This window comes from Chironomus tepperi, unplaced genomic scaffold, assembly GCF_022539635.2.
Source record: "Chironomus tepperi strain 1889 unplaced genomic scaffold, CSIRO-AGI_Ctep_v1 contig_349, whole genome shotgun sequence".
NCBI lineage: Eukaryota > Metazoa > Arthropoda > Insecta > Diptera > Chironomidae > Chironomus > Chironomus tepperi.
Window position 1 is genome coordinate 1,243,734 of NW_027226471.1, and position 16,748 is coordinate 1,260,481.

Below are 16,748 nucleotides of genomic sequence, written 5' to 3' on the forward strand. Positions count from 1 at the left end.
CATTTAAACAGTAAAAATGCTTATATAGATTGATGCTGATATAGCTTGATGCTAATTGTCATTCTGTAGCTTAATAAGGAGACATTCATTTCTTACGTAACGATCTTAAGGAAGGTAGAAGAGGCCCTTCTTCCGGTGGATGGGTCAAGATTTTGTTACACTACAAACAATGCAAAATTTTTGGGTGCGATTCAAAAAGTCCATTTTTTGCGTTAGGGGTCGTTCACTTATTACGTTCGCATTTTAGGGGGGATGGAGGGGTCTACGGGGTTTTTTGTTACAGCCTTAACCAAAAAAAATTTATTTTATGGACATTTTGTAACGAGGGAGAGGGGGGCTGGGGGTCTAGAAATTCTTTTTTTTTGCGTAACGTAATAAGTGAATGATCCCTAAAGGAACATCAAAATTACTATTTATTTTAGGCTTTTTTTTCAGCAGCAACATCAAATCTAATCTTTTACCCGTATTGCATAATGCGGCAAACTGCAATTAGCTATAAAATTGATCTATATCAGCCATCAGCGGTCAAGGTGCCATCAGAGTATATTCACATCAAAGCAACTTCGCATCAGATTAATTTCGTGTCAAACCATTAATATGGCGGTGCCCTAGCGGACTTTTTTATGTTCCTCTTGTTAATTAATAGCTGTCGTATGTAGACCCCGTTCAGTGCAACACAAAAACCTCAAAAATTATCAACACATCGATCAACACTCTTATTGTTAAACTACATAACAAGAAGTTTGTTAATATTATTTTGGCTTATATCCATTATTCAATTCAAAAACATCATTAGGTATGATTTTATAAACATAAAGAGCCCAAATCCCATTCAATTCACCAAAAAAATAAAAAATATTAAGCTTGTTACAAAAGCAGTTTTGTTCATTAGAAAATTGTTTGATTTAATTGCAATTTAAAAAGAAGAAGCTTAGCCCGAGAGAAAAGAAAGCTTCCAAAAAAATATTAGTGAAGTCGCTTGTTATACATCCATATTGAATGACTGTTTTGTTGTTAATTACAGTTGCAAACATATTGGGAAATGATTTGAAAGTGTTTTAAATAAGAGAGTTGAAAGTATGCAGCACAAATAATAAAAGATGAAAGGTCATGAAACATGCTTATTAAGCAAACAAAAAAAAAAGTCAGCTGGCATCTTTTGAGTTCATCAAAAATGTTGTTGAAATTGGCAGTTCAATATTTGATAGAGTGGCTTTTTTGTTTGGGAGATACTTTTTGGCTTCTGCTGTTACTTAAGCTATTCATGAATTCAATGTAATCTAATAGAAGCTATTTGGATGCCTAATTGTTGATGGTACTGTGGACAATAATGTATTCATGTTCAAGCAGCTAAACATGAGGACTTGAAGTAAAATTGGTGTCAAATCTGCATATTTGTAATATCTTGAGCATTGTGCGTATCCTTGTCAGAATCGACAGCACTCTATATAGTGATTGATAGATAGATTGTTCTATTGAGGGAATCGAACCTATGTACTAACTAAGGTGTCTGATCTGTTGCCTAAACACTTACACACAGAGAACTTGCTCATGACACTGGCAGATTTGCCTATATATGGCCAATTCCCCAGACATCACTCTACTCAGACACAACAATATTAATGAGTTAACTGATCGTTATCTGTACTATATGCCGCAGCACACTTTTGAGCCGCCAAATTTTACTGAAAATGCCATTAGCAAGTCAAGTGTGCCATGACACAAAAGAGTTTGGAAAACACTGAGTTAACCAGCCAATCATCTCAATTTATAGGCAGGAAGACTTGACATTACAAACCAAAAAGTCCTTAATATTCTAGATTCTTACAAATATAAAGCTTTAAAAGCCCAGCCTTATGAGCTGGGGTAACTTCGTTTAACAGTCTGTTGTACCACACCCACATACAGCTTAAAGTGGGATCCGATCCACTTATTCTAGATTTTGTAAACAACCTCAAATGCTTAACTACATTGTAAGCAACTCTCTTAACATAAGAAACAACAAACTTTGTGAATAATGATGATGTACAGTCCATCCCTATTGAAAATAATAAAATTCCCAGACCTAAACATCATAACAAAAGTTTATTTTAGCTACACAAATGGGATCATAATCACAGATAATAAGAGATTTAATTAATACTCAACAGATATGACAGCAGCACACTCTTGAAAATGTCATGTCACTATTGAAATAGAGAGAGGAGGAAAAAAAAAGCAGGAAAACAGAACCAATTACATTTGTCTCAAGAGAGAGAATAATAAAAAGCAGAACTAACTATTGTTTCTAATTGAAAAATATAAATCATGAGAAGCATCAATTTGACTGATTTCTATGCTTTCTACTATTTTTCTGTTTAACTACGTCCGCAACTCTTCTTTTGTGGGTTCCGTAGAAGTTTTGTTTACTTTTCGCATTACGCACTTCTTATGATGCTGAATCTTGTTTAGGAGTTTGTTATTTCACATGCCATTATTAGCTGTTGCTCTTTAAGGATTATCTTTCTTAACCCCACATGTACAACACATGCTTAAAACACAAAAAATATTGTTATATCCTTAGTGGTTATAAATATTGAATGATTTCTAAGGAAATTGGGTCGTTTGCCTACTCTTAACTTGTACTTATGATAACAATGAATATTTTTGTTATGGAACTTGTATAGAACCTAAGGTAATTCATAATGTAAATTAATTGATTAATAGAACTTGAGTGCTTATTCTTGGAAGTTTATCAATAATTCAGTATTCATTTATATTGATTAATTATGATTTTAGTGAAGGAATTGTGCTTATAATATCTTTGGTAATATCGAGAGTGTAGCCAGAAAGTTTTTGGAAAGATCATCTCCCAGGAGTATACTGGAAGTCCATACTGTTCTGAGATAACCATCACCCCTACCATACCATACTCCTCTACTATAATGCTAGGTAGGTGGAGTTATGGGTTTTTCAAAGGAGTGTTAATTTAAATATTTAAGAAGAAGTTTGAGATTTTGTGGCATAACTAAGAATTTTTTCCAAAATTAAGGACCCTCAAACAGAGTTGGCAGGACTTCAAAGTGGAGTCCGGACTTTCAAAAAAAGGGGAGTCCGGACTTTGAAAGTGGACTACTAGGGAAAGCGGACTTTGAAAGTCCGGACTTTTGAGACTTTTGGAGTCCGGACTCCAAAGTCCTGTCAACTCTGCTCTCAAATACCTTCTCACTATTGTTATGCTGTATAGGGAAAGTTTGGAAATTATGTAACGCTTACAAGGGGAGGGGGTTTAAAATATTGTAAGGAAGTTCAAATTTCAGGCCAAAATTTTGTTGCTAAACTTTACTGTGGAAGTAAAAAAACCTTTAGCTATTCAGATCATTGAGTTCAACATCTGCGCTAGCATGTTTACTGGCTAATGATTGTTTAACGAGTGAGGGTGCATCAGAACACTGCGTTCAGTAGATCCAGTAGTTTAAAATGGAATCAGAACCACTCCTTTGATGACGCTATTGTAAGCTTAATGTCTTTAGCATAGAAAGGGGTGCTATGAGTCGCGTTTGCACTGTATATGATTCGAAAAAGGACTGTGGGAGTAAATGGGGTCTAAAAACGGGAATCTAAATTGCTGTAAGTGCGGTATAGCCTTTAAAAATAATAGAATAAGTTTACAGAAGTGATGTCCAAACTGTGGACCGTGCTAGTTTCAGCTGAGGCTTACCACCAAGTTATGGCGTGACACAAAAATTTTTTGGACAGCACTGATTTAAAGAATTGTAGAGAACAGCACAAAATTACTCAAAACTTCATGAAAATAAACTAAAAAGAGAATTGAATTAATGAAAAATTTTGTCTCTTCCGATAAGCAAACCCCAATGTAACAAACCATCATTACCCAAAATATGTACACAAATTCAGACATTCATTGTTGTTGAGCAGTCCAAATACGAAAATTCAAGCACAGAACAAGCACCCTTCTCTCTCTAAAAAATTGTCATTTAAATATGAAAGCGCGTCTAAATAATTTTCATTCTTTTTAAAGGCAGGCAAGCAAGCAAGCTTAACAGTGAAATGTCACTCATTGTATAATATTCAATATGTATGTATATGCGTGCGGCTTTTGTTGCTCGTGATTTATTTTCCATAAATACAGAACAAAAAAAAAGGCAATTTTTAAGATAAATCAATTTTTTTTATGTCAAAAATTTGTCATACACAAATGCTGTTTGCTTTAGGTTCTGTTACCATATAATATCATATATGATAACTGCTTCCAATCCATTTTTTATTGTTTTTATGACAGTCGTTTAACAATCTGTAATATATACGACAAAAAGGGATTAATATCAAATGGATGTTAAAAGACACAGACCAAAAAAAAAAGTATAAAGCTTGAATATTTACTGTTTCAGCTTCTCGGAATATTTTAGTCATGTCCAACACTCACCTCAAATGCATGTTCTATAACCATTTTCAACTCTTGACTTTTGAAAATATCGACCATAGAAATGACATTTTCCATGCTGTTTACTGCATCCTTAAATTGCTTTTGTAAGATGTCAGCACGTGCTATTGTTAATTTACCAAGGAACAGCCACATATAACTAACATTATCAGCTTCCTCGACAACTTTCTCACCAAATTCTCTTGCCTCGTTTGGACGTAATTGCTCTAAATTAGCTCTTGCCATTTCATACAGCAAATGACATCGCTCAATTTGCAGCAGTGGCTTTTGTGATAATCGACGCTCAAGTCGAATAATCTTATTGCGGAATGTCATGTAAGATGTATTTGGTTCAGCTGGATCACGATATGTACTTTGGTCACCAAACACGTATGGCTTGAAGATGTTCTTAGTTTCCCAGTAGATGCAAAGGAGCTTCTTTAATAAATCATAATTATCACAATCGTGTGAATTGAGTAGCAATGACGATGACTTGATAATATCATCGAAATGTGCCAAAGCAATGTAATTGCAAATTTCTAAAATAAATTCATTCCGACGTGGCATTAAATTCGATGGATGGATACGATATCGAACACCTAATTCGCCTTCAGCAATTTTGATTAAATCCTCTAATCGTTTATCGACATAGCATGACTGAATTTTTTCTAATGCTAAAAACATTTCACGACGAATTTTATATTGCATGCGGAATTTTGCGGTCCTGTCCCACTTCTCGGACCGTACTTTATTTCGTTTCGTGTATAGTGGACAGCGGGCATGTAGTTGTTTCTGTTGGAAAATTCAATAATTCATGTCAGTATGAAAAAAAAAATTGTTTAATTGCCTTTGGGAAATGATTTACAAATTATCGGAATGGATAATTGAATTTTTGAAAACTGGATGCTTGTACACACATTTACTGAGTGGAACAATATTAAACTTTAAACTTTTATAGTACTGGTTGTGAGTAAATTGTTGAATGTTGTTATCTGATTTTTCGCATAATCATATTAAATCCTGGGCATCTTTATCGGTTCTTTTTTACACGCTTCTGGTTATTCATATTAACTGTGTATAATGTAGGGAGCAGTACTATTAGCTGGAGGCACTGACTGTGATTAATAATCTTTCGCACTACACCATTAAAGGTATATTCAGTTCATAGTGAGATCTGTACCACTTGCAAGCTCTGCACATCTAGTAAGAACACGACTATGTCATAAGACCTAATTTACCCTGCAATGTACGAAGCTTAAATTCATTTACTCAAGATTCAGACAAGAAAATCATTCAGATAATTAAGAAGCTGTTCCTTTATAACGCCATAATTGAATTTTAGGATCCGTATCCCCTCTTTGTATCAAAATTACTTTGGGATAATCTCAACTCTCACCGGCCTCCTTCTAAGAACGTTACGTATTAAATCAAGGCATTTACACTTAAAACTATTTCGTCCGATATAAAGACAAGCGTTCATCAAGATATTCAGTGTCAACGCCTTGTAATAAATGAACGGCCCCATATCCAAATAGCTGCAGACGATTAATAGATTCAAAAACCTGGTCGATATGACTCTGGATCAAGTCTGGTATGACTCTGGATCAAGTCTGTTATAAGTAAGTCTGTTATAACTCTGGATCAAGTACAGTATGACCAAGTCAGAGTCATGCCGGCCTGGGGACGAATTGTTGAACAATTAATCTATTTTTGCTATTCAGGATACTAGGCTTCTACTATATTTGAAACAATGAAACACATTATATCCTAAGGCCCTCAAAACTGCATCCAACACACAAAACGAGTATGAATAGAACCACGAGCTTCGTAATTAGAACCGCGTAATAAAAAGAGTTTCGTCATTGACAGTGATTCAAAAATACACAGTAATGTAACTTATTTTTAAATAATTCTATAAATACTTCTCAATTAATGTCATAATTAGCTACGTCTAGCATTAAAACCCGAACAGACAATGAGCAGGTTCATGAGTATCATCACAAAATTAAGCATGTTCATTTACTTTGATTGGTAAGAATTGCAATAACAGATGACTGCAACAGACAACAGATCTGGCACAGTTTTTGTTTGTTATAAGCAATGCCTGATTGCAAGCAATTCCTGTTCACAGGCAATGCATTATTAAAAGCAACTCACAGATTAATCATAAAAGTTACAAAGACAGGTTCCTGTGACAGACACAGGCAATAGATCTGTGAGAGGAAATGCCTTTTTATAGGCAACTCAGAGCTTGCAACTCTTCTCATAAACATGCTTATTTAGTTGAGTATACTTATAGACATGCTCATTTAAGTGAGAATACTCATAAGAACGTTCATTTAGATGAGTATGCTCATTGTCTATTTGGGAAATTTAATCAAAATAAACACTTCATTAAATCTTGAACTTCATCAGTCTCTAGTATTTTTATACATTAAAAATACAAGAAAATATTGTAGGTTGGTCTTCATCATCTGACGCAAAAAGAACTTTTGTAAAAACATTCAAATTGAGACCAAAAAAATAACTTTGAAGATTGAATGAAAAAGTCAGTTCGTCAAAGTCTCAAAAAATCAACATCATTTGAGTATTTTTAAGCCCTACCAATAAAAAAATAAACAAATGGATGCTTAAAAAAATATTAAATTACAATTATCTTCCAGTTCCTCTCAATGCATTCATCAATAACATTGTGAATATTTTGATGTCTTTCGGCATTTTGCGTGGACTTTTTCAAAACTTTGTTTGTTTTTAAATCATTTATAAAAATAAAGTCCTTCCATGCTGCTTGCATATAGCTTTGAGTAAAAAATCGTCGTATCCTTTCAGCTTCATATTCTTGTTTAACCGTCTTTGGGATCACAATTTCTTCTTTATGTGATGAATATTCGCATGGACCTCCATCCATGAGCAACAATTTTTCAATATTTTTGTGTACTTTTGGTGGTATCCAAATGTCAAGAATTTTACTGAACAAATGCCGCTGATTGTATACACAGTTGCCGGCATTTTTTCCTAGTGTATCTTCATAGCTGGTACGGATCTGTGGACAAAATTGTGTATCCAGGAACAAAATTGTAATAAGCTGTCCATTTGTCTCTCTGTCCCTATGTCGCTCTGTCCCTCTATTCCTTTGTCCCTATGTCCCTCTGTCCCTCTGTCCTTCTGTCCTTCTGTCCTTCTGTCCCTCTGTCCCTCTGTCTCTCTATACCTCTTTCCCTCTCTACCTCAGTCCCTCCCTCCGTCTCTTCTTCTGTCCCTTTGTGTCTCTGTCCCAATTTCCTCCTCCCCAAAGCGTCACGAAATTTCTGAACATTCCCTTAGGAAACGCACTTATTGCGTAATACCCTACATAACGCTCTTAGGAGAGGGGATGCTTGAGATTTGGTTACGTAGGGAGGGGCCAATCTTCCACGTCACGGAATGTGTACGGCCCCTAATAGAAATCGTTCGAACATTATGTTATAGAATAACGAATTACTATTCAATAATGAACATAGAAATCTTTAGATTCCCATACCTTCCCTCTAGAGGAAGAGAGAAGAAGCCAGTAGGAGAGGGGGACGTGGGGTGTGTGTTTGAATTTTTTATGTGAACAGTTTAGATTAGACAAATTGGGAATTTTGTCAAAAATAAGAGTTTGTCCCCCAAAAAATTCACCCTCAATATGCACTTACCCCACCTTGAATGTACCCCTCCCACTCCCCTCCTTGAACAAAATAAGTAAACATCCCCTTACCATCTCAAATCGTTTGTTAAGCTTCGTCAATTTCGGACCAACACTTCTCGCATCATTTAATTTTTGCAATGTCTGATCACCACATTGTGGGACATCTAACGTAACATCCTTCAGTGCTGCCTTTTTGCTGTTTATTGCCAACATACTCTTCTCAAAATCATTTCTCTCAAATAGGCAATCGCATTCTTGTAAATTGCAGTCAAAATGGTCTTTGTAGTGATCTGTGTAAATAAAATAAGACAAATTAATTGATCTTAATGCTGACGTAAGCAGTTGCTGCAAAAAAATAAGTCATTGGAAGGTCAAAAACAAGTATAAATGCAGCAAAAATTGTTTACAAATTTGTGGGTTTTTTTACAAATTTTTCCGAGGGTTGAAATTTTACATAATTGCTTACGTCGTTCGTCATTTAAAATTCATGAAGAGGAAGCAACTTAAAATTTTGTGAAAACAAATTGAGGCACTTAAAGCAATAAAATTGGCAAATAAGTTTGAATGTTCTAAGTAAGAATGTGCTTTTGAGAATCTATTTCAGTGTTGTCCAAACTGTGCGCCTTTAATAATTTTTGGAAGTGTTATGAACCGCATGTAAGAATTTGTGGCAGCGGTTGATCTGAGACTTCCTGTTTTCACTAAGAACACCACTTACGACTAAAGCTGTGACGGAATTATTACTTTAAAGGCTATTTAAACTCCTCGGTTGGAGGGTGGCAGCTCCTGGATTATTTCCTGCTATATCCAAAGTAAACTGTACAAAGAAGCTTCTTGAGAAGCTTACAAAAGGATAACCGGACTAGATGAACTGGATCAATAGATCGGAAATATATCTGGACACAACGTCTCAATTTAGGAACTTCCGAGAAGCTCATGAGCCGCATGCAATGTGCGGTTTTAGTCGTAACTTACCACAAAAGTGACCCGTGGCACTAAATTGTTTGGACATCACTGACCAATCAAACTAAAAATTGATTAACATTCAAAAATAAATTAAAAACTTGATTCTAAAGCTGTGCAAGCAAGATGGAGCAAGTTCTATTGAAATTGAACACAAATAAAGAATCGTCCGACACTCAATGACTTTAAAGAACCAAAACATATAAAAGAACATAAAAGAACATACACTTCAAAAACATAAAAAAATGTTTATGATATCATTGGAAAGTTTCACAATATTCTTAAACTTATTCGCAATCAGATAATAGCTTCAAGTTTTCATTTTTTCTAGCGCATTTTTGAGAAAAAGAAGCTTAATAATGCACTTTGTTTGGTCATTCGATGGTTTCACTAAAAAACTTTTAATCTAGACATCGTAGGGAGCTCTGGTTTGTTTTAATAGGTCAGTTCCATTGAGTTTTTATGTGGCTGGACATTTTAAAGTTTGAAATTCAATCTTAAACACAATAATTAAGAATTTTTTATTATGATACACAAAAACACGTTTTTTCATTGTTTTACAATGTTTTTCACTGTTTTACAGTGTTTCTTAGATAAAGTTTGAATTTGTCGTAACCGTTAAAAGGTTTGAATTTTAAAAATCCGTTAAATGATAAAATTCATAAATTTGTCGTATGCTGGATCTTGTTTTGTAGATCCTGGAGTAACCTGGACTCTACTGGATATTGTTTTTTAGGTCGGGGAAGTGACGTTTTAATCAATTACTAATAGCAAGGACAAAAAATGCGCTGAAGTCACTCGATAAGTTTAACTACTTTAAATTTTCTATAAATGTTTTTAACAATGCTTTTATATTTGTTGGCAAAGCTGCTTCAATAGCGACAAAAAAGTAAAATGTTTGAAAATCAGCTCTAAAAAAATTTATTAAATTGAATTTTTTCCTTCAAATTGTTATTTTCCAGCATTTCTCGTCGTTAAATCTCACCTAGCAAAGACTTTTTATTTAAGTTTTTAAGTGCTTCATCGAGTTTTCCATCTAAACTTTGAACTGCAGCAAGTCGATAAGCGGAATCCAACTTTTCAGGCTGCCTCTCTAACGACTTCTGATAGTTTGACCTTGCCTTTTTATATTCTTTATATCGAACATAATGATTGCCAAAATCTTTGATTACTTGTGCCCAAAGCTCATCAGAGATCTTTGCATCCATTTCCAATTTGAATTTAATATCCATCTTTTGTTGATTAAATATGAAAGTTTATAGTCACAAACACTTTTGAACTCAATGTACACAAAAAAGATGAAAGTTTTTTTCCTTTACAAAAACGAGGGGAAAAAAATCAAATTTACAAGAAAAAAAAAGTCAAAGCAACTTTGATTGCAAAAAATTTGTGTGCTTCCTTGTGATTCGCGTTATTATTCCCCAAAGTCAATCAAAGCACTCCAGCAAGATAAATGATTGTGAGCAATGGTGTGAGTTCACTTTGCTATGACTTTACTTCCTTCCTATTTGACGTTTATTTATTTTCATTTTTTGTGTTGTTTAGCATCACAAGAGAAACTTTTTGATCTTGTTAACGGTGAAGGAAGAAAGGCAAAAAGGGAAAAGAAAACCATGACAAGCTTCACTCACGCACTAGCCTAATGTAGAATTGCGTTTCGTTTCTCTCTGTTGAATGTCAAAAAATAAAAGTTGTCACATATAAATTCATACAAAACAAAAATTTATTTATTTAGTTGATTACGATGAAGAACAGAAGAATGACTAGCAAATACTAAAAGTATATAGTGAATTTGATGTAAGGAAAACATTTTTTACAATAAAATTAGAATCAAATGGAATACCACGAGGAATAAGGACCGAGTCGCATATACTCAAGTGTTGCCAACATGATAGCAGTTCAGAGGAAAGGTCAATGCTGGAGTTTAAACAATAGTTGGCTGCTGATTGGCAATTTTGGTTGTTTTTAGCAAGTGACTGTCATTGACAGAGTCCAGTTGACTTTGATGTACTTGACCTGCAGAAGCTACATCAAACAAGGATTAATAAGGTCTGAAAACGAACAACTTCTGGAAGGAGCTGTTGATAGAGTTGGTACTATCGGTAGCCAACGAAAAAGCCAGCTTTAGATGCCATTTTAGGGTAACCATGGATCACAAGTTGATCTGTGCGGCTAGCGAAATAAGTATTAGAACTGCCATTAGATTGTAACTGTACATCCTCGTCGCCGTAGTAGCAATATTTCAATATCCCGAAAGCACACAGATTGACAGAAAATCCGATCAGGATAGCGTCACACTGTCGTCAGAACGGACAAGACGGCCTCTGGTCAGAGTCAAGTCGGTCTGGAGCCCGATTGTTGACCATTTCTACACAGTATGCCTTTTAGGTAGGGTGAGTAGAAGTGGCTTCTAGGTATGTGCTGCTCGGTACCGTACGAAAAAGTAGAGATAAAAATAAAACAAAAATGAGATGTCGTTACAGTCACGAAAATGCTCTACATCAATCATTTTTTTTTTTTTTTTGATAACATTGAGTATATAGGTAGGAGCAACAAAATCAGGAATAAATTGAAACAAAGTGCTTTTTACCTTCTTTTCAAAAGTTCACGACTACAATGCGCGATTATCTCAATTGAATAGAGTAAAAAAAAATGACGTTGTCATAAAATAATATTGGTTCTTTTGCCTTTCAAAATGTAAATTCCATAACGAAGTAAGGTATGGAGGTGTAGTGAGGTATGTTCACATCTTTTGGATGAGGATATGGAAGTGAATTTGAGGTTTTGAGGTTTGGTCAATGTAATCTTGTTCTTATGAACTGATCCTGTTCTTTTTGACACTATGTAACTAATCTTGTCCTTAAGCTAGACTAATATCATCCTTTTAAGCAAGTGATGGACAACCTGTGTGCTGCGATACACTTGTGAGGCGCCAAAATGATGGAAATGGCATGATTCGTGAGCCATGTGCGGTTTAGGTCGATAATTACCACCAAGGTGACATTGAAAAATAAAAGGTTGCACACCCCTGCATTAACCTACTTCAAAACTAGTCTTATCCCTTCAAAAATTGACATTCATCAATTTTACATGGGGTAAAGTGTGAATATTAAAAGAAGAAAAAAAAGCGAAAAGTGAGAGAAAATTTGTAATCAAATCTGCTGAACATTTACATTGGAAGCGTGACTAAGAAATATTAAAATTTATTTCCTTTTTTTTTCTTTTGTTTACCACCTGTTGTTGTAGTATGAACAATAAAATATCGAATTTTTGTTCCTTTTCTATTTATACGACAATAAAAATGATTTGAATTACAATATAATTTTGACGAACGGAATGGGATGAGTACAAGAGAGCAAAATTTCTATTCTTTTGTTAAAGCAGATGGCTTTATTTCTTATTTTAATATTTAATGGCTGAAATCATTGTTAAAACATCTGAATTTTGTCAATCTTATTCAAATGTAAATGTTTCATTGATGGCTATAAAGCATTCATTATTTAAAGTGAAATTGTAGATGAGATCATTTACGTTTAGCTCTGTAGATGATAAATTATTCAGCTGTGATGAGTGAGTGAGTCTTCAAATTTTTGAACTGCTTTAATTATTGAAACAAAATTTCTGCGAGTTTTCAGTTTTTTAAAACTATTTTAAAGGTAAGTCGAAGGCAGTAGTGGAGCAGCGTATTAAAGCGTCGACAAACCGATTCATACGATTCGTGCCCAAATCTGGTTCGGTCGTGTCCGGTTCCTCAGGAATGGTATATTCGGATTCGAGTGCATTTTCACTGTTTCTAGTGATACCAACTCGGTTTGTGTATTCGTGACTGACTAATTGTGACAGAAAACGAGTAAATTATCCCCGAAAAACCCATTGGTCGAGAATGAAAATGATCGAGAATTTAGCTACAGGACGACTTAATTCAGACTTTTGATCAAATTTAATCTAATCTCTCAACCGAAGTTTCGAAAATTTCAACTCCATGTATCTACTGGGAACGACCAAATTTGACTCAATCGAAACAACTTCGAGATCTGGTTGATTCCAACAGAGCTGGCAGGACTCCAATGTGAAGTCCAGACTCCAGTGGAGGCGCCTCCAAAAAAAAGTTGAGTCCGAGTTCACAAACTCCAAAAAAGAGGAGTCGGACTCCATGGAGTTTGAACTTTGTGGACTTTTGGAGTTTCGACTACAAAGTCCTGCCAACCCTGGATTCCAATATATTCAGCTAGTCATTAAGTATTAACAAAACATAAAAGTGACAATTTTTTAGAAAATTGACAAAAATGTTCAACTTCCACAAAGTTATTTCAACGCTCCTTATCATCTATTCATACCTTCGCTTTACACAAAAGCCTTTCTGCAGCCTTTCAGCATATAAAAAACTGTATTGTTGTAAATATAAAACTCCATCAATGTGAAAATTTAATTTTCTTCTCAATAGTTTATACGTCTTGTTTTGACATAGCTGTAAATACAGGCGCACGGATCTGTGACGTGTGGAGAGAAAAAAAATTTGCAATTCATATACTGCATATATTGGATATACATATGACGGAATGGGGTACGAAAAAAAAAACCTGAATTAGATTTATGAAAATGATCAGCATATAAAAAAAAACACAAGCTTAAAAATAGACATTCATCATAATATCCATGCACATGTGCGAAAAATTTAAAGGTATACGGTATATCCAATATACTTACTATTAAATACAAATCCACACCATAACAGGTTTCAGTTCAATGAGTTTTACTCAAAAGAAATTAAATTACTGATAATATTGATTCTGCATATATTCCTTATTCTCCCCCTTCCTATACATCGTCATGCTATTCCTATCTTTGATGACTAATTGAGCGAATCATCGGTATAGGGCAAAAGCTTTTTATTCTCCAATATTAACGGTATTTTGAGCTTTAAAGGCTTCATCTACTAAATATTTTTTTATTACGTGTGTATATTTAGGTTTACACAAAAGGAGGATCCTTTATATTTAATTTGTTCATTTAACTATGATGAATGAGTAAATAGGTATGAAAAAAAAGAAGAAACAAATTTTTGTTGCTATTTATATCAATTTATGAGAAGAAACATTTTGATGATATTTTAAGATCAATATTATTTTTTTGACAACAAAAATTTACTGATTCAGAATGGAACGTCTTCATCTAAACAAACGAAAATATTATAATTATAAAGGATGTATAAAGGACTAAGGTACCCATCTCAGTGATAAAATGTCAATCTAAATTATGTTTCTCATTTTTGTATTTTACTCTAATTTGATGGGAAGTAATGAGCTTACAGAGTTGATATTTAGAAATCTCAATGAGTAAGAGTATTTTACCCGTGCAACACAAAAGAAGGCTTCATCACAAAGCTTTAAAGGCTCACATTCGGGAGATTAGTCCCGAATTAGTTGGTAAATTAATCCAAAATTCGCAACTCTTTGTTACTCTGGTATAATGCTGGATTTGAACCGAATTCGGAACCAAATCATAGTCACGCCAGACTTTGATCGAATTTTTAATCAATTAACCGATTTTAATCATTTTTATATGCAGCTAGTTAAATACTTTATGGTTATTGAAAATATACCCAAAAAGCGTTATTTGGACCTTATTTGTTTCATGAAGGACATGAGTAGTTTATAGAAGCTTTGAGATGGTAAGACACATCATCGATTAAAATCCTGAGTTTGCTCTAATATTATTTTTCAGTGAAGAGCAACTTGTGTGTCGCGGTAAATTGTAATGTTGATTAAAATCTCAGGAATCTCTAGCAAGGGTTGTGGTATGCTAAAGCACAAAACAGGTTGCCCACAACTGCTATTTTCTTTTATTTTACATCCTACTTCTTATTGCCATACATGGTCCTAAGTAGGAAAGGTGCATATTTAAGGACGCAGGAGGAATTTAGGAAATACTGATCATGGCTTTAAATGCTAACATTAGAGTAAAAAGGCTTGGTCAGAGTGAAGAGGTTTTAAAGAAGAAGCTCCGGAATCTCCATTAAGTATGATCTTTAAGTCTGACTTTGTTGTTGACAAAAGATCACATGCGTGGTCTTGCTTGAGTTGACAAAAATACGATATAACTAGTTGATGGCAAGTAAACGTCTAGTCAATGTTTAGTTCAAACGTATATTTGTCTATTCGGGATCGAATAAAGCTGTCAATCTGGACAGTACGTGAACAGGGAATCGAGAATTGCCAAGAGATAACCAGTGATAGCACTGGTTTTAGGCAATATATTCTGTATGCCCAAAATAATGCATACCCATTGCATATCAACACTGTCTCAAGCTTGTTTAATTTCCTAAATAAATCTTACAAGAAAATGTCTACAACAAATTTTCCCATTCCTTAGATGCATACGTATCAGATAATCATTCCATAAATTGATTAAACTTTACATATTTAAGGATTTTTCAAAAAAAAAAAATAAACTTTTCGTGTTTAAAAGAATAAAATAATTTAATCTTTTGTGATTTATTTTAATTATTTTTAAGTATAAAAGCTTTCATTCCCAAACTCACAGCATAATGCATATTGTCTCATCAAAAATGAGAACGAAAGGAAAAACGCTTTGGAACTTTTTTAATTAAATTATATGAAGTGCGATGATGATGAAAGATGAAATGAAATTACTAAGCAGGATGAACTTATATGATGTCTGTTATATGAGCAAAAAAAAAGCCCTTAATATGTCCATATATTATATTGTATACGATATGAGTGATGCATGTCAGTAAATATGCAAGTCAAGGTGTTTGTTAGGAACATAAATCTTCATATTTCTATTAATATTATGTAAAAATAAAGTGAATATATGCTGAGTGGTTTTGGTACAGCGCATTTAATACAGACATGTGTGAGAATTTCCATGAAAATATGTTTTGTCATATTAGTGGTAAATCTCGGATGTTCTCAGCGATTCTCAGCGTATTCTGTATTTTGTAAAACTAGAGCATCTGTTGCTGTCTTTGTTCATGTTGAGTTCGGATATGCTGAATTGCAAAACTTATCATTATAATCCTAATTGTGGGGCTGCCACCGTTCAACGTAAAGGCTATCTTTATCTATCTTGTTAAGTATATATCCTGGCATAGATTTCAATCCTCAACAGTGCATTCATTGGTAATAGGGGATACCAAGACAAGGTTTTTCGATATTTCCAATCCCATTGTTGTCCGTTTATTGCGTTTAAAGACTAATGATATTTTGACTGATGAGGGTCTGCCAGACCTTCAGCTCAAATTTGGAGCTACAGTTTACAGTGGGATTCGAACTATTGTTCATAGTTCCTATCTGTAGGCTACAAAGAAACACTGTCAGTCGCGTGTTTAAACTGCATTTGATTCGAAAAAGTACAATTGAAAAATATTCTTGTCGAGTCTCGAACCCACGATCGCTGGGTTGGTGGATTGGTATGCAATTAAGTACCGACGAACGAAGCCCCTAAGCCGCTGAGTCACTGCAACTCACACAGACAATATGTACACATCACCTTTCCGTTTCACAATTCCAAGATTCAATAAAATTATTTAGTGAGAAGAAGATAAACTGCAACTGCATAAAAAGGATAAATAAAGGAGAATCAAGAAGAAGAAGAAGAAGTAAAAAAAAACACAACGAACGACAAAGTTAAATTGAATTTCAAATATAAATAAATTTATTATCAACGTGC